The sequence below is a fragment of the Lemur catta genome, chromosome 13 (assembly GCF_020740605.2).
Source record: "Lemur catta isolate mLemCat1 chromosome 13, mLemCat1.pri, whole genome shotgun sequence".
In the NCBI taxonomy this organism is placed as follows: Eukaryota; Metazoa; Chordata; class Mammalia; order Primates; family Lemuridae; genus Lemur; species Lemur catta.
In genome coordinates, this window is record NC_059140.1 from 64855715 (window position 1) to 64876573 (window position 20859).

Sequence of the window (20859 nt, forward strand, 5' to 3'; positions counted from 1 at the left end):
ATTACAGGTGTGGGCCATTGTGCCGGCCCTAAAAGAAATATTAAAAATTATATTTTATTACTGCATTGGTAGAATGGCAAAAATAATCCAGGCTAGATTCGTTACTATATTCATTTTTTTTTTTTTTACTTCTGACTCTAAATGGAATTAAAACATTTTCACAGGCCCTTAAAAACATCCCAGGCCCCAGGCACTGCACCTGCTGTGCCTAATGGATAGGTCGGCAATTAGAGCAGCGTCAGGGCGCTGGGAAGTGCTTCACCAGACAGTACTCTCGCTTGGAGGAGAGTCAAGGTCTGCTTTTTTTTAAACCACTGTTACTTCGGGTCTCTGTGACATCCATATGAACCTTCACTGGAGGACAGGAGGCTTCCTACAGAGGTGACATCGTGAAGGGTGAGTGAGAGGGGGCTACGTGGGTGGGGGAGGGGAGAGAGTGTTTCCAGCTGAAAAATCAGCTTGAGCAAAGGCTGAGAGGAGACAAAGTAAGAGGAACCGAGAGAATTTCTTCATGGCTGGAGCTTAGAAAGCAAAGCGTGTGTGTGTGTGTGTGTGTACCCTTTGATCTGTTCTTAGGGTCACCCACGGGTTTGGCCATGCCCTCAAATCTCTCTACCATCACTGCCTACAGGAGCCAGCCCAGAACATGAGTGGGTGAAATGACCACAAGGCAGGAACTGTGTCTAGGAGGAGAAAGAGCATGTGCCCGATCTGAGGGGCCACCACTGCCCAGCTACTGCCATTGTCATGTGAGATTACAGGCGCAGGATTGAAAGAGCTACCCATTTTTCAAGAGAAACCAGAAGTTTATTTGTGAATTGACTTTTAAATGTAGGCCACTAATTGCAATTAAAAATAAATAAACCTGGGCCAGGGCTGATGATAGAAAAAAAAAAAACCAAATAAAACAAATAAACCAACAGCATGTCTGCCCCATCCGGCGGCCCCGGAGCTGCCGACTGCCACCCTGGGCCTGGGCACTCATGCCGCTCTGATGGGCACCACCCTTTTCCCTCCTCAGCACCCAGAGTCAGCAGCTTCCATTCGGGATGGGGAGACAAGGCTGGATTTGGACTCTTTAAAAGGCCAAAACAGCCCTCTGCAAATGCTTTCATTCAATTTGGGTTAATACCATTGTTGAATCTTACACTACAAGGTTCAACGACACTTAATGAGAAATTTCGAGAGAGAAAACAAAACCCAATTGCTTTGAGAACACAAAGCAATGACTCCATATAGAGAGATAAGGGAGAAGTTTAGTGACTACTTACCTACTACTTACCAAAATATTTAAGTTAAATCTAGGTTTATTGTGTAGATGGACATCATGTAGTTGGGTTTCTGATTACTTAGAAGGCCAAAGAACTTTCTTGTCATAGAGTTTAATTTCAATAGTTCTCTTCCAAGGACTGTTGACTTATAACCGCAAAACCATTCATATCTGTTAGAGAAAACTGCTTTTGTTAGAATGTTTGTGGTAAAGAATGCGTTTGTTCACCTAAAATGGTCACCACTGTGGTTTTTCTCGAAGGTTGCATTTGCTCACCAGCCTTGTCATAAATACCGCCTGAGTATGAATGACCTCACTGATCTAATTCAACCAGTGTGTAAACTGTCCATATTCTTAGTTAGGGGAAGTATCTGAAAGCCTCTCTTCCCTGCAAAGGGAATTGTTGCAAGTAAAGTAAGTCAGTGGCTCTAATAGATTTCTGTTTCTTTTTCTTTTCTTTTTCTTTTTTTTTTTTGAGACAGGGTCTCGCTCTGTCACCCTGGGTAGAGTGTAGTGTTGTCATTGTAGGTCACTGCAACCTCAAACTCCTGTGCTCCAGCAATCCTCCTGCCTCAGCCTCCCAAGTGGCTGGGACTACAGGTGTGCACCACCATGCCCGGCTAATTTTTCTATTTTAAGTAGAGATGGGGTCTCACTCTTTCTCAGGCTGTTCTCAAACTACTGGTCTCAGTGGATCCTCTCACCTTGGCCCCCCACAGTGCTAGGATTACAGGCGTGAGTCACCACACCCAGCCTCTAATAGATTATTTTTAAAGCACAAAGCAAACTCTGATCCTTTCATATCAGTGTAGGGAGTTGTTGAACCCTTCACAGATTGTTCGGGAAGAGTGAGAACTGAGAGGAAAAGAGAGCGTGGGGGAGCCAGGAGGACCAGCTGCAGCCAAGGGCGGGTCAGTGCACCTGACACCTCTGGGCCTGCCTCACACTCCCCCTCCCCAGCCCATCCTTTTTACGTTTTCTTGTTTTTCTAAACTCTAGTTATTGCTGTGGCAACTAGTTAAGCTGATGTCCCATCAACCCCTTCCCTCAGCTGCCTGTTGAATCTGTAGCTTCTGTTGGGGGGGATGTCTGTGCCCGTGGGGACCCATTCAGCCATTTGGATGCACGTGAAAACCTGGAAGTGCTAGAGCGTTACCCACCTTTGGGCACAGTTGACAATTCTGAGGTCCTTTCTCCCCAGCAACTCAGAGTCCCCAGCGGGATGGAGTCCCAGTTGCCACAGCAGTGACTGGCTTGAGAATACAGCCTTGGACGCACTCTCCCTCCTTCCCACTTTCACCCAGACCCTGCTCCCATTCCTGAGTCACTTCCTACATAAACTACCTACCACGGTCCTGTCTTAGGGTCCCCCAGGGAAGTACGTAGCACTGAGTATTTTAAACAGAGGTAATTTATTTGGAGAAATAGTTACATATGTGATAGAAGAAGCCAAGAAGCCCACTGAAGGCAAGGGGACCACAGTCAGAAGTCACTGACACCTCTAGGTGGGAGGGACAAAGGACAGGTGATGTCACCAAAGCCTAGAAGACCAGTAACATGGTAGAATCACAGTGAGCCTGATCAGCAGGCCCTGGAGCCATGGAGGAGATGCCTCTGTGTCTGGAGGTGGTGTCCCCACCTCTGGCTGGTCCCTCAGCTGTCCAAGCCCAGCCTGTAGCCAGCTGACCTGGGCACGCAGGGCAAGCGGCCTGCAATGACCAGCGCCTTGCAATCGGGCTGGAGCAGGGGAGGGGAAAGGAAGGGAGACAAGGACAAACTAGTCTAGACTGGCATAAAGGGGCAGGCAGAGGGAAGGAGAAAACAAAAGAACCGATTTTTAAAGATGTGCTTTGTGAGATTAAAAGAACCTTCTTAATTATTATACATGCATGTATTTCCTTGCTCTGTCCGCTGAGGCCAGGAATCAAAGACACTCCACAGTACTGGGCACACTTAGCACTCAGATCTTGGTTTCCAATACTATTCCTCCATAAAAGGAACTAGGCCTTCTTAGAGAGGTGACGGAGTCTAGGACTGGGGTAGGGAATACACAAGATGAACTGGGAGCATCTTGTAGTGCCAGAAAGTAAGCAAGGGCTAAAACCAAAACAAATAAACAAAAAAACTCCACAATGATTGGGGACATAGGAGCCAACTAAAGAGTTCCCAATGGCCGAAGCTGGAAAAATGTGAGCAACAAAATGTAAGCAGTACTAAATTATAACCCAAAGTGTACAATGAATGTCCATGAGTCCATACTGTGATAAATAAATGATGGAATGGGCAAATAAATGGCAGAGGATAGACAGGTGCCCCGCGCAGAAGAATTCCAAATGATTTATGTAGATATTCCATCCAGGACATGGAGCAGAACCCCCAGATCCTTACCTGTGGGCTGCACACAGTGACTCTCTTCCAAAGACTGCTCCCCTAGGAAGGGGAGGAAATGAGCAACTTCACAGTGGAGAAATCCAGCGGACACCTCCTCAGCCAGGTGATCAAGGTCAACATCAACAGCAATAAGTCATGTTGACAGGACGTACCCTTGACATGAAGTGGTCATAATGACACTTTACCTCTGTGGTCTTCCTCCCCAAATTAAGTCCCAGTCAAATGAGAAAAAAAATCAGACAAATCACAATTGAAGGACATTCTACAAAATACCTAACCAGCACTACTTGAACTGTCAAGGTCGTTAAATACAAGGAGAGTCTAAGAATTTCTCACAGCCAAGAGGAGCCTGAGGAGCTCCTTAGGCTCCTAACTAAATGTAAGGTGGGATCCTGGAATAGAAAAAAAGACATAAGGTAAAAAACAAGAAAAACTGAATATACTGTGGCTTTTACTTAATAATAATGTATAAATATTAGCTCATTAATGGTGCCAAATGGACCACACTAATGTTAGATATTAATAATAGGGGAAACGGGGTACAGAGCATATAGGAACTCTTTGTACTGTCTTTGCAAATTTTCTGTAAATCTAAAACTGTTCTAAAATTTAAACATTTTTGCAAAAACCTATGCAAGTGTAAAATTGTATATGATTCAGCTCTAGGCAGACATGGCTACAGGATCTGAAGACACAACAGGGTCCCTGCCCTCTGTAAACATACAGCCTGCTATAACACAGGCCACAATAAATATCATATATGCAAAAATAGAAATATGCACAAGGCACAAAAACAATTTAGAGGATGGAACAACTGAGTCAGAAGGAGCCCCAAAGGGCTTGGAGATAAACTGTTATCCAAATAGGATTTGAGACACTGATAGGCTTTCACTAGGAAGATAACAGAGGGGATATTGTCATCTAAGACTTCAATACCAAGAGGACAAGGATTGGGCCTATGTATATCTGACCATAACATCTTTTCTATACTAAGTCCTCTCAGAGGTCTGTTGCATATTGATCTCTAGTGGTCCAGTACTAGAGTCAAACCATGTGCATTTTGATCACACTCTACCACGTGCTATGCTGTCCACGTGTATCAGACTCATCTCTCAGGCCTGTGCCTCATCTCAGCCACCCGTTTTGCCTCTGCTACTGTGTGTGACCCACACACCTGCTACCTATCCAGGGTTATGGCTCCTATTACCATTCCCAGACTCAGATGAAGAGCCAACCCACAGTGCGTGGGATCTAGCTTCCCTGGCACCTGCTAAAGAGGGCACGTGACATGACCATGGAAGAGGCGGGGCTTGACTCCCTGTGAACATCAGTAGGCGACAAGAGACAGGGAGAGATGGCAGCAAACTCCCCCTCCCCTTTTCTCTCCAGTGAATTGTTCTTAGGTGTGGCTTCTCCACACAGCCAATGTTGAGATGTCCCCTAAGGCCCAGCAGCTGCTCCTGCTGCAAGACCAGTTGTGTTGCTTCGTGGCTCATAGTAAAGTGGTAGCAGCATGGGAACATGTCACCTTGCGTTTGCTTCCCAACCTTCCCTGCCTCGTCTCCCCTTGTCCCCCACCACGCTGGAATTGCACCATTGACTTCGATTTTGTTTTTTCAGGAAACTTATGCAAGTTATCTGGGCCTCAGTTTCTGCATCTGTGAAATGGAAGAAATAATAGTACTTACCTCTTAGGGACTGAGTGAAATAATTCGCATTAAAGCACTTAGGTCAGTATTTAGCGTATAGTAAGCAATTGATAAATTTTACCTATTACTATCCAGAGCAACCCCTCAATTTTGCAGCTGTGGCTTTTTTTTTTTTTTTTTTTAGACAAAGTCTTGCTCTGTTGCTTGGGCTAGAGTGCTGTGGCATCATCAAAGTTCACAGCAACCTCAAATTCCTGGGCTCAAGCAATCCTCCTGCCTCACTGTCCTGAGTAGTTGGGACTATAGGCATGAGCCACCATGCCTGACTAATTTTTTTCTATTTTTAGTTGTCTGGCTAATTTCTTTTTATTTTCAGTAAAGACAGGGTGTCGCTCTTGCTCAGGCAGGTCTCGAACTCCTGAGCTCAAACGATCCACCCACCTTGGCCTCCCAGAGCACTAGAATTACAGGTGTGAGCCACCGTGCCCGGCCACGCAGCTGTGGCTTTTGAGGTTCAAAGAGCCTGAGTAACTTGTCCAGGATCTCATGGTGGTCAGTGGCAGAAATAGGATGAGAACCCAAAATGATGCACTTCTTATTCTTGAGTGGACTCAAGAACATAATACTTATGAACATTACACACTATAAACATAAGACACTATGAATAACATAATGAATATATAACATATAACAATGAACAAAAACATGATGATTATTAATGTTCATAAACAAAAGAATCGATTTTATATTAATGAGGAAGTCTTAACCTTGGGCAGCTGTCCCGTGGAGCATACAGTAGACACATGGAGCTGTGGCATCCAGGGTCCTCCTTCCAGGCAAGCTCAGGAGATCAATACAATTTCAAGGACACTGGGAAGGTTGTTAATGTCCTCTGGAGTCTTTTCTCATCCATTGTTTGCTGCCTAAAATTTGACTTTCAGAATGGTTTTTTCCCAAAAGGCTTTGACTCCTGTTTATGCAAGTCCTCCAGGGAAGGGTAATACTTGGATGTTTTTATCTAACAGTTCATCGAACACAACTGTTTGTACACAGAAACCTCTATGGAATAAATACTACTGAATAAACAAATTAGTACAAGTGCCTGGTTCCACTTTGGTGAATATGTCATGTAATAATGGTCCCGTTGGGGACGCCTTAGGAGAGATGAAAAGCCTCCAAAGTCCTGAGAGACAGAGTTTGAGGAAGGGTTAGGTGGTACCATCAATTAGTAAAAAAGTGAAGATGGAGCAAGCCAAGAGTCTGAAATTTAATGTTACTCTTCAAAATTTTTTTCTAGTGACAATAGAAAAATTTTCTATTGCAGTGCAACTCCTGTAGATGTTGCAGATACCCAGGAAAAAGGAGGAGTATCACATGTGGAATCCCCAAGCATGAGGAAACTCCCCACAGTACAGAGGGAGTGGCAGGTGGCATGAGGAGGTGTGACCACCCAAAAGCAACATGGATCTCGGCTCTGCTAAGAGTTGCCGAGGAGAAAAATCTTCAAGGACTAGTGGATATAATCCGGGACGGATTGCAAAGGAGGACAGGATTTGGAATAAGAGGCCTCAGGAAGTTAAAGGACATATTCTCCTGATTATCAACTTAAAATAAGGATGACAATGATGATGGTGATGATGATGAAGATAGTACTATTTTATTGCATTGTGTACATTCAAATTTCCATTCTAATTTCTGTCATCATTGGTTTCTAGTTTAGATACTAGAAACTCACTTTACTTTGAAAAGTGTCCTTTTGGGGAGGGGATTCCCTTTGCTGAAATTAGTCTTAGAGTCAACTTACTCAAGTAAAACCTCTCCATCCTCAGTCCTCCAACCACAGGGCTGGCTCCAGGGATCCGGACCATGCAGACCACTGAAGATGCCCACTTTCAAACAGAGGGCTGGAACCATGTGGCCAATATTTGGATAATATTTTCATGTTATTTGATAATGATTCAAAGGACATGTGATTGCATAAATAAATGGGGAAGTAGAGATAAATCTCCCATGCAGAATTCTAAATAATTGATGTAGATACTCCACCCTTAAGGATGTGGAAATAACTTCTCACTCCCTAAGGGTGGACTATGCGTAGTAACTTCCTTCTAGAGAGCACAGTACGGGAAGCGGGTGAGTAACTTTACTGTGGAGACACTTGGCAAACACTACCTAAGCCAGATGACCAAGGTCAACAACAAGATTGATAAATCATGCCAATGGTATGTACACTTGATATGATGGATGAAAATGGCATTCTGCGTCTGTGATCTTCCCGAAAACCCATAACCCGAGTCTAATCATGAGAAAAATATCAAACAAATCCCAACGGAGGGCCATTCTACAAAACACCTGACAAGTACCTCTTAAAACCTTCAAGGTCATCCAGAACAGGGAAAGTCTGAGAAACTGTCACAGCCAAGAGAAACCAAGGAGACATGATGACTAAATGTAATGTGGCATTCTGGAACAGAAAAAGGACATCATGTTAAATAAAACTAAGGAAATTTGAATGAAGTATGAACTTTGTTTCATAATAATGTATCAATATTAGTTTATTAAATGTAAAAAATGTACCATAGTAACGTGAAATGTTAATCATAGGACAAACCAGATGGGAGGAATGTGAGAACTCGGCACTGCTAGTAGCTTTTCTGTAAATCTAAACCTGCTTGAAAATAAACTTTTTTTTTTTTAAGTTTAATTAGAAGAAAAACAAAATAAAACAAATTTTAGAAGAATACTAGATGTCCTAGTGCAGAATACAATTAATTGACAAATTAATTATAGAGAGAATAATTATTCTGCCAGTTCTGTGGAGGGAGAGAGATTACTTCAGGCTAGATCTGCCAAGGAATGTTTTATGGAGACAGTGGGATTTGAAATGTCTCTTAAAGATTGATGAGATGTTTACAAATAAAAATTGCACCAACTGTATCTTATAAGTGATCATAGTAACTTTATTAACTAATTGATGAATTGTTCTTTAAGTCTAAAAGTAAATTTAAACATTATTAACACTAGTTAGTAACATATTAATATAAGTACTGATTTTACTACATAAATCTTAAGGTCAACCTTTGACTACAAAGGGAGCATCCTTGTTTGTGTCCTTCCTAAAAAAATTTTTTTTTTTTTTTTTTTGAGACAGAGTCTCACTGTGTTGCCCGGGCTAGAATGAGTGCCGTGGCATCAGCCTAGCTCACAGCAACCTCAAACTCCCGGGCTTAGGTGATCCTCCTGCCTCAGCCTCCTGAGTAGCTGGGACTACAGGCATGCGCCACCATGCCCGGCTAATTTTTTCTGTATATATTTTTAGTTGGCCAGATAATTTCTTTCTATTTTTAGTAGAGACGAGATCTCGCTCTTGCTCAGGCTGGTCTCGAACTCCTGAGCTCCAGCGATCCGCCCACCTCGGCCTCCCAGCAAAAAATTTTTTAAATAAAACAAATATTTAAAGCAAAACAATAACAAAAAAGAACACGTGAAACCCTTTGACCAGCTTCTATCTTCTAGACTATTTCATAAGTGGTATCTACTTCTTCAAAAAGCAATTAATAATGAAGCTAATTCAGGATAATTAAAAGAGACAAAATTTGAAGACCTTTGAGGATTTGCACATCTCTCCATCTGCAGTAACTAACATAATATTCAGCTCTCCTGGCTCAACTCTAACCTTTTTGACTCTTTTTTTTCAGTCTCTTTTACTGCATCTGCCTCCATCTGCTCATTAGGAATCAAAGCAAATATGGAACAGATATAGAGAATTAAAAGAAAATATTCTGTGCAACCGTCTAGCAATGTATCTGAAAATATAAAGGAAATTGATGGCTTCCTAATACAATATAATTTAGCAAAATTAATCCAAGAAAAGGAAGAAAATCTAAATACATTAATACCCATGGAAGAGATTAGAAAGGTAATTTAAAGCTAACGTATGAAAAAACACCATGCGCAGGTGGCTTTGCCTCTGTCTTCTGCCCACTCTTTAGTACAGTGCCACTCCAAGTAGCTGGTTACAGAACCATTTGCTACTGGCCTGCAACGAGTTCAGGAGCTCAAGCTAGGACCATAAGTCAACGTATTTCTTCCTTTGTCAACAAAATCTTGCTACAAAAAAAAAAAAAAATCAACCGAACTAAAGAGTATGGTTAATGATGAAGTTGATTCATACTTTAGTACCTGCAGCTCACATTTTGAGTAGCATTGTTTTATGAATGGATAATTTCTCTTTCTATGTTATTTAAACTATTTCAGGCTATAGGGGAAAAAATACTTAAAAGTACCTAAGCCATTTCATGAAGGCATCTTAATATTAAACTCTAATTAAGATACTAACAGAAAAAAAGGAAGGAAGAGACTAGGAAGGACGACGAGAACCCTAGATACTGGAGATCTCGCGGGGAACAAGGCAGAGTACTGGCTCTGTAGGGACGATGGTCTAATGGAGGGAGACTGACCAGAGCATAAAGACAAAACACCAACAAGTGCTACAAAGAAGATAAAATAGAGTAATGTGGTGGAGAATTACTGGGGTGGGGGAAATCCACTTTAGCTGCTATAACAGAGATAATCTTTTTTAGTTAATATGTGTACTTGCTACAAAATGCAAAAGCTACAAAAGTCATGAGAGGGTGCCAATTTGGGGGAAGAGGTGGAAGTTCTAAATAAGTGGTTCAAAAGGATTCTGGAGCTTGAGAGAAGGAAGATTTGAGGGTGTGGGTTGTGATGCTTCTGCCCAGCAGCCTTCGTTGGAGGTGTGCAATCTCTGAGGGCCTACAGCCAGGACCTAACCCTCCTCCATTTACGAACAATTTAAATTGGCAGAAATAGTTCATTACCAGTTGCTAAATTATTGCTAGACTTTAACTGCTTTTTAAAAAGGTTTTGGGGAATTGCTCTTCCTCGAAGTGAGAGATGAGCGTATGTACAGGGGATAGAATTGTAGCTCTCTGGCCTAATCATTGAAAAGCAACACTGGGGAAGAGAGAAGAGGACCCACAGGCATTGGACACAACTGTGTACCAAGCATCTTTGCTTGTGTTACCTCACTTTATGAATATTTGGAAGCCTCTCTTCTGAACAGAGCCCCTTCCCCTGTTGAAGACCCAAACCAAAGCTGCCTTTCACAGGAACCACAGGAAGAGAGGCAGCCAATCAACTGCTCCTATGGGATGAAAGGGAGTGAAGGGGAAAGAGAGGAGCAAAGGTGTGGCCAAGGACTTCTCCAGCCCCAGCTTCTCCAGTATTGGCACTTGTGACACTGCTTCATTGCTGAGCCACCTAAAATTCCCCTTCCAAACCATTTGCTTCCCCTCTCTGACGAAGACTCTCTCCTTGACCAAGCTTGAGTCCAGCTCCTCCAAGCCCTCTCTCCACTAGGCCTCCACTTGTCACCTGTCCTCTCTTTGGCTTGCCTAGCCCAGTCTTGGCAAGAAGCCTGCTACGTCAGTTTGGCCAGGATCCCCTCACCCTGGTGGTCCCATTGTTGTTGATACCTGAGCAGGTAACCCGTCCTTGCTTTTGATGTCTAAGTCCTTGGCTTGCCTTTACTAAGAATCCTGTTAGGTCACTTTAGCAAGAATCCCTCTACTCTTGCTCTCTCCTCCTGGTAATTTTCCATCCATTGGCCCCCTCACCCTGCTCCTTGGCTATAAATCCCCATTTATCCTTGCTGTGTTCAGAGTTGAGAATAAACCAAGCTCCTCTCTGTTCCCCACACCCCACCAAGATGGTAAATACCAGTGAAAAAGTGTCAGGAACCAAAATGCTCCTGGGCCCCTGCCCACCTTTGACTGGGCTCTGAATCTTTGCCCCTTATTCTCACCCTCTATTAGAGAAGGAAAGTCAAGTCGTTGAGGTTGTGCAGGGAGCTGACACAACCCTTCCAGACTGAGGAGGAGACTCCTTGGCCGGCCTCCAGAACATGAAGTCAACTGCCCCAGGCTTTCTAAACAGAAGCCTTCTCACCTCTCCTAAAGGCATCACAGCTAGGGTGTAATTTTCTGAGTCTCAGAGAACTTCAGCACTTCACAATTTCTTTCACATGCAATTTTCTCTGGGTGTCTATTGACACCGTTTTCACTCTCCTTATCCCTAACCCCTCTGGCTTTTAAAACTGTCCCTAGGCCCATTCTACTAAGTGAAGTATCCCAAGAATGGAAAAATAAGCACCACATATCCTCACCATCAAATTGGTTTCACTGATCAACACCTAAGTGCACATATAGGAATAACATTAATCGGGTGTCAGGCAGATGGGAGGGGGGGAGGGGATGGGTGTATACACACATAATGAGTGTGATGTGCACTGTCTGGGGGATGGACACGCTTGAAGCTCTGACTCAGGGACGGGGGGCCGAGGTAATATACGTAACCTAAACATTTGTACCCCCATAATATGCTGAAGTTAAAAAAAAAAAACTGTCCCTGGGAAATAAATGTATCCCTCTAAAACCATACCCTTCTTCAATTCTCCTCTATAATCCTCCTTGGAAAGTTGAGACCAATCAATCAATTGGATATTATTGATTCTCTAAGTGCTTTGTTTTATTTTTTTAAATTCATTTTTTGAATAGATAATTTATTTACATTATAAAAATGCCAAAACAACAACAAACAGGTGTGTAGTGATGTGAGTTTCCTTCTATCTCTATACCAATTTGTTATAGTTCAGATATGTTCTGTGCATATTCAAGCCTTCTTTTTTCCTTTTACACAAATGGTACCACAGTAAATGCTCTGTTTTTCACCTAATGTATCTAGAAGATGGGGGCCACTTCCACTCAGGTAGATCTAAGGGGCTTTGTGGGTACAGAGCATTGTATTTTGTAATGATCAGTTGGGTTTATGATCAGGGACTCTTCTTAAACAATGACTTCAGATAATATATCCCACCGTCTTGTACTAGATTTACGGGCAAACCTGAAGGGCAAAAATGTTTTGATTAGAAACCATATGATCAAACAATTGTTTGATTATAAGCACTCAAAGAGATAGCTTTAGAGAAAGAATACACTCTCCTTACATTTTATATGGAACTTTATTAGGCTCCAGCCCTGACCTTCTCAGTTTTGGAACCTATAGTTTTGGAGCCCTTATGCCCAAGGGAACAGGGGCCGGCTATTCATGTGGGAAATGAGACATGTTCCACTAAAAGAGAGATTTGTCTCAATCTTCACCTGCATCAAGCTGATAAGTGTTTTCAATTATAGTCATGCACCGCATAATGATGTTTCAGTGACAGACTGCATACATGACAGTGGTCCCATAAGATTATAATACCACATTTTTACTGTACCTTTTCTATGTTTAGATATGTTTAGATACACAAACATTTACCACTGTGTTACAATTGCCTACAGTATTCAGTACAGTAACAGGTGTACAGGTGTGCAGCCCAGGAGCAATAGGCCACACCATACAGCCTAGGTGAATAGTGGGCCATACCATCTGGTTCTGTGTAAGTACACTCTGGGGTTCCCACAATGATGAAGTTGCCAAATGATGAATTTCTCAGAAGGCCCCCCCTCCGTGATACAGTCAAGCGAGACATGACTGTATCATGAATTTCTTTTAGCTATTAACCTTCTGTTCCCTTGTGCACAGCCTGGGACAGTCAAGGGCTGGGGAAAAGTGGGATCAAAGATATGAGGGAGAGGGCGGAAAGGCTTCAGGATCTTCCTACTGTGACTGTGGTCTCTAAATTCGACTTGTCACTAAAGGGAGCCAGGGCTTTCTTGGATAATCACTGGTTCCAGAGCTGGGGCAAGAAATGGACATTTCATTACACTAGAAAGCAAGGAAGTTTTCAAAGATGACTGGGTTATGTCCAAAGATATAGGTTAGGATCCAATATAAAGAGATGCCCACTATCCAAAGATGGAATAATTTGAGCATCTGCAATAGATTGAAATGCATCAACTATGTTAAAATCCATGAGTTTATAATTATACCAGAAAAAAAAAAACTCTCATAGGTCACCTTTACAGGTTGCTAGGGAACCAACTCGTTACTCTGAAAACTGGTTTAAAAAGGGAAAGAATCAGCATTTGTCTTTTGTATATGAACTGTATTTCAGGGTAGCTAAATTGTTGTTGAAGGAAAGGTCTTCTTTTAGAAGCATTCTAGATAATAGATGCAGGAGGAGTGGTAGCATTAGAGTCATAGTTTTGTGATCATTAGAAATAAGAGATCCAAGCAATGATCATCGATGGCTGTTAAAGCTATTAATGGAAATGCTGATGGGGATCTCTCTAATGATGGATCAAGCTGGCAACACCAGAACCCACTAATTAATCTTAACCTCGCAAAAAGGAGAGACAAGCAGATGCCATGTTCTCCTAATGTGGTGCAATAGGAAGGTCATGACACTACCTAGGAAATAACTTTGTCAAAAAAGAATCAAACCCGAACTCATCGAGACTCTAGATCTACAGGACACTTTTCAGGAAATACAGGGCTTAGGGAAACATGTGAATGACACCACAGGGATGCAATCAGCAAACTTCAGAGTGTGGGAAACTCAACAGGACAGATGACCCAGTTTCTCCAACAAATAAATTAGAAGGAAAAAAGTAAAGAAGGCAGGGGAGCTTGTAAATTAAAAGAGAACCAGGAGACATATTAGCCAACTGCAGTGTGTTGGCCATGTTTGGATAATACTAATTTAAACAAACTAAAAAAAAAATTATGAGAAAATTGGGGAAGTTTGAACACTGATCAAATGTTTGCTAATATTAGGGAATTTTTTTATGTATGATAATGACATTATGGTTATATTTCTTTAAAAAAAGTGTTCTTGACCAGGCGAGGTAGTTCATGCCCATAATCCTAGTACTTTGGGAAGCTGAGGCAGGAAGATTTTGAGGTCAGGAGTTCAAGACCAGCGTGAGCAACAGCGAGACCCTATCTCTACAAAAAATAGAAAAAAATTAGCTGGGCATGGTGGTGTGAGCTTGGAGTCCCAGCTACTCAGGGGGCTGAGGCAGGAGAATCGCTTGAGCCCAGAAGTTTGAGGTTGCTATGAGCTTTGATGTTGTCGCTGCACTCTAGCCTAGGAGAGAGCTCTCTCTCTCTCAAAAAAAAAAAAAAACAAACACCCAGTATTTTTATTTTTTAGAGATAGATACTAAAATATGTATGAATGAAATGATGTGAAATCTGGGATATATCTCAAAATAATCCACCGAAATGGTAGGAAATGGGAGAGAGGATAAGGGTTGGGGGAACAGGGGAGATGGTATTTCCACATGTTGATAATTGTTGAAACTTGATGATGGTTCATTACATTATTTTCTCTGTTTTGTATAGGTTTGGAATGTTCTATAATACAAAGTTTTTTAAAAAAAAAAGTGGGTGGGGGGAAGCCAATCACATACATAGGGGTCATAAAGAAAGGTTTTCCATGACCAACGGGAATAATAATGCTCATTTTCTAACTGTAGGGCTGACAGATAGGTCACCCTTTAGCACTATTTTTCCTTTAATAACCAACAATTTGAAGTAAACCCTACAAGAACTATTTTAGGGAAGATATGCTTTTCTTTGTGGACAAAAGAGTGAAAAGTCAGGGTTTGTTCTGGAATCTGGTTTGTTGAGATGTGGGTAGAGTTTTCAGGTATTTCAGCAATGATCAGGGCCAGTGCTTGACCAGGGAATGAAACCGTGAGAGAGGCATGGAGTGCTTCTGTGTCACCATCCTCTCTCTCTCTCAATTCCTCCCACCTCTTCTGTATTGCTTTGCCACTCCTTGAGCAGGGCTCCTTTGTACAGATCGTCAGGCTGTGCACTGCACAACCCCAGAAAACTCCATCTAGGGCCTCTGTCATCACCTCTGAGAAGTCCCTTACTGGTCTGCTGTGAGGAAAGAAACAGCCTGAACAGGCATCCCCATCTGAGTGGCCTCTGCCTGAAGGTGACACACATCAGCTTCATTCACTGTCCATCCGCGAGGAGGAGGAAATGAGCAGAGTGCCAAGGAAGGCAGCCTGGTGTTTATCTCGGCCACACCATGTGCGGAAACAATGCCTTGCGCCAGCTAAATGAACAAGCCTCCACTCAGAGCACTAACGCTAATGGTAGAAATTCCTGGTCCCTCAGAGGGATGAGGGAGAGGGAGAGGGAGATTTGTGCCTTGCTGACACTTCTATAACCATGCGGGTAACTCCTTACTTCACCCATCAGGGTAACTGCTTTCAGAGCAGGCACATCTGGCCAGGGAAGTATTCGGCTATATCTGCTTTGCTAGCTGGAGGCCCAGGGGTTTTAATTGGAGGAAGGAAGCCCACAGATATCTTTGGTGGTTCCCTGGAAACCATATGTAAAATGTTGTGCTTGTGTGCAGTTTTCTAGGAAGAGGGTCCCTAGTTTGGCACATAGAAGGCATTCAATAACTATTCCTTCTAAAAACTCACAAAAGGGTCTGTATTAGTCAGCGTTCTCCAGAGACACAGAACCAATGCAATGTGTATGGAAAGAGGAAGATTTATTTTAAGGAATTGGCTCACTCGATTATGATGGTTGGCAAGTCCAAAATCTGCAGAGTGGGTGGGCAGGCTAGAGACTTAGAAAGAGTCAATGCCAAGTTCAAGCCTGAAGGCTGTCAGGCTGGAGAATTCCCTCTTGCTCAGGGGAAGTCAGCCAGTTGTTCTATTCAGGCCTTTAACTGATTAGATGAGGCCCACCCACATTAGGGAGGACCATCTGCTTTGCACAAAATTCACTGATTTAAATGTTAGTCCGAAAACACTCTCACAGAAACATCCAGAATGATGTTTGACCATATATCTGGGCACTGTGGCTCAGTCAAGTTGAGACATAAAATTAACCCTCACAGGGTCCTGACCCAAACAACAGGGAGAGGTTACAAACTTTTGTTATTAAATATAAGAAATGTCCTCCATCCACCCCGCTTCTCCCTAGTGGGTCTGCATTGCTCACCCCAGGCTCTGTGTCTGGTCCTAGACTAGCTTACTTACTCTGGGGGCATGTAACTATTCCTTTCTAGCAACTTCCATCCATTCCATACTGAGAGAATTGGAGCAGGAATTCTCAATTTAGCTTATTAAGTGTTAAAGACAGCATTACTTTTCCCCATGAAATTTTTAAAAAGTTGTGACAAAATCTCCAGAAATGTTGCTGAATCAAAACATTTTAACTTTCCTTCCTTGTATATGTCAATGATAGTATAATTGGCTAGGGTATATATCTTTCATGTTTACATTTTACACCCATGCTTCTAGTCATCTGTCTTAAAGAAATCCTCCGGCAAAATGAAGTTCCTTGACATCACAGATTACACCTTATTCCTTTGCAGTTCTCTACAGTGTTGAAAATGCTACTGGCACAGGCATGGGCACTCATTAACTGGTGGTGTTGTCACATTCTGTTTTATTTGACTCGACTAACATTAAACCACCAGCTAGCCCTGGTATTAAAAATAGCCCACATTTATCTTTCAGGGTTGTCACCTAACTTTGACATCTCCACCTCGCTTTCACAGAGAGAGCTGCATATATAGAAAACAGATAAATAAGAATCTTCTTATTTTCTGGTTATTTCATAGGTAAGATCCGGGGATTTAATGCAGATATTCTCTCCCATCCTCCTTTAGCCTAACTTAATTTTCATCTGAAAGAGTCCACTGAGGTCTGTCTGCAAGAAGAAAACTTTTTCTGCCCATTTTATTCTGCAGTGTCCCTACTTGTGTTGTAATGCGGTACGGCCAAGACTTTCCTTCCTCGCCCCGGGAATGAAAGGATGTTCTGTTTTGTAAAGTATTGAGAGACCTGGATGGGTCAGAGCTGCTCTATTAATATAAAATGAGATTATTCACCAGCTGTTGTTTCCTTGCTTTCAGCAGAGCCATTGAAACGTTTGCAAAATAGCAAAGGGTTCCAGATGGGAGGAGCCATTGTTCAAAATCCAGACCACCCAGCGGGCATGTCAGGTAATGGGCTTCACATCTGACCCCAGCAGAAATTCGATAACACATGAAGGGTGTCACATGATTGCTCTGTGCCATTAGGGAAAACACCCTTGTTTTCCTTCCTGCTGACTTCTTTTTCCCCATTATTTCTCTCTCCTCTTGTATGACCACAGATCTCCCCTAAAAGTCTATTCAAGAGGAGCTATTAGATTAAGTTAAAGTTAAAACAAGCCCAGTTTAAAAGACTGCAAATGTTGCTTTGATATAAAATTTGTCTTTTGCAGCCCACAACATGACCGGCTTACGTTTCTGATTTTCGAAGACTCATAAATGGGAGGGACAATGCCAGGGAAAGGTGTCTATATAGAGCAGCAAGCTTCTCAGATTTAATGTACATACAACTCACCCGGGGATGCTGTTAAAATGAAGATTCTGATTCTTGGGGAGGGGCTGAAGAATCTGCATTTCTAACAAGCACCCAGAGGATGGGTAACTCTCTGAGTGGCAAGGGTCTGGATTCAACGTTGTTGAGCTATTTCCACTTTGCAGCACATCTGTAAATCTGCCCAAGTTATAGAAAATACAGTCCAAACGGACGATCAGAGTGGCAAAACTCTTCTCCTTAAAACTGAATCCCTTAACAAGTACTTTGTTACAGAAATATGTAAGAGGATATAGAGCATTTTACATTATCCCTTTTTTAAAAAAATAAGGTTCTCTTTTCTACTGATGATCATTCAACCCTCATTACCACTTCTGTCAATGCTCAGCTGTAAGCACAGGGACACCTATTCTCTATTTGGATCCAGGATGCTAAGCTTTACCAGCTCTCCCTGGAAATAATGTGTTTGCTGGGAGTGACTTTCCCAGAAGGCACCTTGGCCTCATGGCAGGGAGGGTCTGATTCCAGCTATGCCAATTAAGAACTGGGAGACCCTGGACAAATTGTTTAACCTCTCTGATCAATTTCTGCACCTAAAGTGTGTGTGTGTGTGTGTGTGTGTGTGTGTGTGTGTGTGTGTGTTTGTGTGTGTGTGTGTTGGGGGCGGTGACCAGGAGGAAGGGGACTAAAAAATTTTTAAGTGGGAAAATGAAACTTTCTACCTCACAGGATTATTGTAAGCTTTAATGAGATAAGGTATGCAGATTACTTAATTACTACGTTACATGAAGAAGTAACCTACATTAAGCCATGTGAAGTGCTCCATAAACCAAACTTACAAATAAACATATGAAACCCTGACATTTACATTCAGAATTGCTAAAGTGTTTGCCTGTAAACCATTTTGGAAGGAAATATTTCCAAAACATCCCCCATCCCCTGCCTGGTTAAATGGTGCATACTGAACACACTTTAGCTCTTTGCTCATGACTCAGGGTCCTTGTTTTGAACATGAGTGACTGCACTGTCCTGGAACACAGAGATGACCTCAGTCAAGGGTTTTTCTACCGTCTACTCCGCCTGCCCCTCTCCCCCACCAGCGCTTTCACGGCCCTGTGTTCATAGTTCCATAATAGCACTTACCACACTGTGGCAAAAATATCTGTTTATCCAACTTCTTGGCCGGGGACCCCCTTTCTCGGGGCAGGGTCCAGGTCCTCAGCAAATGTGTGCTGTCGAATGAAGATCTCCTCAGGCTCCGTTTAAAGGGTTGGGCATCCAGAACTCAGCAGCATGGCTTGTGTTCATTCATTCAAACACTTCAAAATGCCCCCACATCCTCAGCCAAGTGCTGAAAGAACTGCTTTATTTTATCTTTTCAAGATAGCCAAGGACAGAAATTACATTTCTCCTTAGAACCTTGTAATGGTTTTCAATTACTACAGGGCCAAGAAGTTATTTACCCATTTGGTAAATGTTAAGCCCATTCTATCTTCTTTGGTTCTTTGTTTTGGATCTTTGTTCTGCTCTCGTTGGCAGCAAGGACATTGGAGCCAGACAGCCCTGGGTTCAGGCACGGATCTACAATTAATTGTCTGACTCTGAGCAAGTCACTTAAATTCTTTGCTGCTCAGTTTGCACATCTGCAAAATGGGGTAATTCTCAGCCTGCAGAATTGCTGTGCATGTGGAGATGTTCATGGGTGGGGCTGTACTTGGGGCAAACCCAGGAGTTGGCCTTGAGAAGAAGCCTGTGTGACCAAGGCTATATGAAGACAGCAAGGGGCCAACCACTGATTGGCAGCAGCCCCAGCAGATGGGCAGTTGGTGCCAAGGAAGCCCAGCAGCGCTACTGTGACTCTATGGATGGGGCCAATGGCTGGATCACAGTTGAACTAAGGCCTATAATCAGAGTAGGCTCAGCAGAAGTCTGACTTCATTGCCTGGAGTGTGGCTTCCTGAATTCTCTCTGACTACAAAAGGCCTGGTTCCACATCTCAGGTTGGGACTGACCCTCAACCTTCCACATAGAAGTGAAGTTGCTTCAAGAGTTATATACACACACCATAAGTGTATGTGTCTATAAATATAAATTCTCCTTCTCTGTCTCTCCCTGTCTCTGTGTGTTTGTGTACATATCTTCTTATCTTACTTAACCTCTGGTAAAGGGCCTTGAGTGCCAGCCTAATTGAACCTGACCGCTATGGGGAGCCCTTCAGGCCAGGGATTTGCTTTGGTCAATGGGATGTCAAAGGACATAACATACACCATATTTGAACTGAGGCTTTAAAGATCCATTGTGGATGTTTCCACCTGCTTTCTTGCTCCTTTCATTCTGCCATAGGGATGACACATCTTGCTGGAATAGAGGCTCCTCCTGCAGCCTTGGTCCCAGATGTCAAAATATGTGGAGCAGAAGCAGAGCCTTCACTGACGTGACAGCGGACATGTGATGGCAGAGTGGGCAGCATTGGTTGCTACAAGCCCCTGGGATTTAGAAAGTCATTTGTTACTGTGGTGAAGCTGGCTAATAAATCTGGACAATCACCCAGATTGCCAACCCGGGAGAAAGAATAAATTGTTGTTTTACCCCACTACATATATGGTCATTGTAAGGCAGGAATGGATACCTGGAGCATCTTGTAAAGAAGGGATATCAGCTTGAACCAAGGTATGGTAGAAGAGAGAAGATGAACTTGAGAAATATCAAAGAGATGTATTTGAACTTTTTCACTAATAAATCACTAAGGACACTGATTTTTTAAAGCAAAAAGTGGGATTTATTGACTTGAGGCACTGAAAAGGTTCAGGACTCAAGTGATGTCCCAGGGTTCAATTTCCCTTCCCTGGTTTGCCTTCCCCTTGGTTGGGTTGTTACCCGGCTCTGCACAGTGGGTTCCAGCAGCCTTAGATACAGTATCTCCAGACTCCTGTATTCCCAGGTCCAAATCCAACAGAAAGAGAGCTGCTTTTCTGGCAACACCTACTAAAGCCCTGAGATTCACTCTGAACAGACTGGCTGAGGTCATGGTCCCCACCCTGGAGACAATCACTGTGGCAGGCGGAGATGGCAGTGGCTGGAGAAGAGGGTGTATCTGTGGTGAGTCTTTCTGTTGAAACTCAAATGGGGATTTTAACAGGGGAACTTATTCATTCGCGTGTGTTTTCAAAGGGGAATTTTTCATTCACATAATTTAAGCAGGGATAGAAAAGTTCATGGATGGTTCCAACTTCAAGTA

General features: G+C 42.8%; 1 long non-coding RNA gene across 2 annotated transcripts; it reads left to right on the plus strand.

Annotated features, from left to right (window-relative positions):
- Positions 1-270: 270 nt before the first annotated feature.
- LOC123648966 lies at positions 271-20082 on the plus strand. Of its 2 annotated transcripts, none has more exons than XR_006738850.1 (3): positions 271-396; positions 17171-17260; positions 19965-20082. It is a non-coding gene; the product is annotated as an uncharacterized LOC123648966 (long non-coding RNA). The 2 variants fall into 2 exon arrangements; XR_006738851.1 differs by having other exon boundaries at positions 17174-17260.
- Positions 20083-20859: the final 777 nt, after the last annotated feature.